Consider the following 2,717-nt stretch of genomic DNA (forward strand, 5'->3'; position numbering starts at 1 on the left):
CGCCCGCCGCCGCCGCCGCCGCCGCCCCGCGAGCCCCGGCCATGGCCGCGCCGCCCCGGGCGCCCGGGAGAGTGGCCGCCCCGCCGCTGCCCACTGTCCTCTGCCACCCGCCCGCCGCCGGGAAGAGCCGCCGGCTCGGGCTCTGAGCGCCGCGCGGACTGCGCGCGGGGGCCGCGGCCGGGAGGCGGGGACACGTCCGGGCGGCGGCCGACGCAATCTGCCCAGGAAATGGGTGGATTTTTCCTCTCCACTCCGGCTCCCCGCCGCCCCCTGGCTGCTGGCAGCGAGGCCTGCAGAGCCCCGTCACCAAGGAGTAGGGAGGGGGTGGCCCCGGAGGAAAGACAGACCACCCCCTCCCAAGTCTTCAAAATCCGCCCGCGCAGACGGCGGCATCCCTAGCGCATGGGCTGGCCGCTGCCCTTCCACCCTCAAGGCCGCCGGCCAGCGAGGCCCGGGCACCCCTCTGAGACCCACCCCACCCATGCCCAAGGCCTCCGCCCCGCTGCAGGGGACCTGCTTGGCGGTTGCTCCAGGCTTCCTCCAGCCCGGCAGCCCCCTGAAACCCAGCCAGGAGGGCGAACTCTTGGTGGGCTCCGAAAGCAGCCCCTGGTGGGGGGTCTCCAGCCCCAGCGCTGGGGGAGGGGGCTAGGGGAAAGGCCCTTCTTGGAGCCCGGGACAGCCAGAAGCCCTAAGGCCTTTGCTGGCAGCCGTGGACCCGCCCAGTGTGGGCTCCTGGGTCCGGGTGTGAGGGGTGCTCACGCAGCAGGGGTGCAGAAGCTGGGTGTGGGTTTGGGGCTCAGGCCTCCGTGCAGGGTTGCTAAAGCGGCCCCATCCGTGGTGAGTGTGGTGCAGGTGGAGCCCTGGTCAGGGGCCTGGGGGGTGGTGTCCTCACTGGCTCTCCGGGGTGGGGGGTCCTGATGCCCAGGCAGAGGGGCAGGGCAGGCTGGCACAAGTCCCCAGCCCTCGGCAGCATCGGTGTCAGGACACATGTAAGTCTCCTCGGAAGCGCAGGCCTGACTGGGTCAAACATCGTTATAGGGCTTTAGAATTTGCTGGAGGCTTCTACCGGGAGATGAAAGGCACTTCCTCCAGGCCTCCCATTAAGCTTTTCCCTGCTCGGTCCCCCTATGTAGCGGGGACTCAGTTACAGCCAGGATGGTCCTGGCCTGAGCATTGGTGTGAGACCCATGAGCTGAAGGGGCTCCTTTGGTTTGTTTTCCTGGTTAATGCACGGAGCTGTGGCAGCCTCTGGGTTGGAAGTAGCAAATTTCAACAGTTGGGGAAGGGCGCCATCTCCCAGCTCCAGCGAGAACTGCAGGCTCTACTCAGCAACCGCGCTGCTCTGAGTCCCGCCAGCTGGGTCTGCGGGGGCAGCAGTCCCCCACTCTCCGCCTTTCTCCTTCAATGAATGTTTAACACCGATTTAGGGCCGCGAGCTGTGCCGACCCAAATCACTCACACCCGCTTCCCACTGCAGAAGGACATGGACCACTTATTTTGTTGGAACAACTTCAAATCCAACCCAATCCAATCTCCAAAACCTCACGCCGTCCATCGCGGAAGCTGCAGGTATTTACTTATCGCCTACTATGTGCAAGATGTGGGGTGCAGTGTGCTGCAGACCCCAGATCAAAACCACGACACGAGGTACAGCCTGCTGTAAACCGCAGGACAGAAGCAACAGCAACGCGATAGGTCAGACTCCGGGCATGGTGCGTGAACGAAAACTTCCCTGCAACCAACCGAGCACATGCATAGTCAAGAGAGGCATCTCAGAGTGGTCACTCCGTGTACAGACTCTGGGGCCAGACAGCCTGGGTTTGAGCCCTGGTTCTGCCCCTTACTGGTTGTGAGACCCTGGCCAAGGTAATTAGCCCTTCTGTGCCTCAGTTTCCCCATCTGTAAAATGGGTTTAATAATAGCAGGATATGTAAGGATTCAGTGAGTCAGTGCAGGAGCAGATGGCCCATCCTCGCCATCCCCGCTTTGCAGAAGACCAGAGGTGCTCACAGGGGACGCTCAGCTGAGTGACTGGTGAGAGAGCCTGTGATGGAGCTGGGATTCAGTGCCCCTGGACACCTCTGCCACCTCTCCAAAGAGCTGCTTTTGGCTAAAGACCACCCACAAGAGATGCTGTTGATACAGACATGCAAATGCGGAGGAGGTATTGCTGGATGTGAAAACAGCTCCCAACACCCAGAGCTATGTTCTAGGAAGGTGAGTTCCAATCGAGCAGATACAGAGAATTAAAAAAAAAACCTCTCCTGATCTTGAAGAACTTCTGATTTCATGGCAGTAATGTCCCACGGGATTTACAATGGGTACTCTAAATTAGAAGAGTGCCAACCTGGCTGGCTTGTTCAGGGGAGGAAATGAAATCCAGGTCATTTACACCGATGAAGCCAAGTCCTGCTCCAAAGACCTGCTGGAGACTAGACCACCCAAGGGTTGAGGAATGCCTTCAGCTCCCCTGGCCTGGGACTCTCCCAGACTCTCCAGGGGACAGGCAATTAGGGCCAGCCTGGAGATTTGAAACCCCCTTATCATATTTCTCCTGAGCTTGCAGTCCTGATAGGGAGCCTTAAAAGGGTTTATGGCATCCCCTGAGGCATGGCTGAGAAGCAGTCTTTTAAAAAGATTTGGGTTACTCACGCTGGGCTTGCCAAATGTGGGCTGCACCTTGGAATTCCTACAGCTCCCTGGGAACTCAGCTGACC

This window comes from Balaenoptera acutorostrata, chromosome 6 (genome assembly GCF_949987535.1).
Source record: "Balaenoptera acutorostrata chromosome 6, mBalAcu1.1, whole genome shotgun sequence".
Taxonomy (NCBI): Eukaryota; Metazoa; Chordata; class Mammalia; order Artiodactyla; family Balaenopteridae; genus Balaenoptera; species Balaenoptera acutorostrata.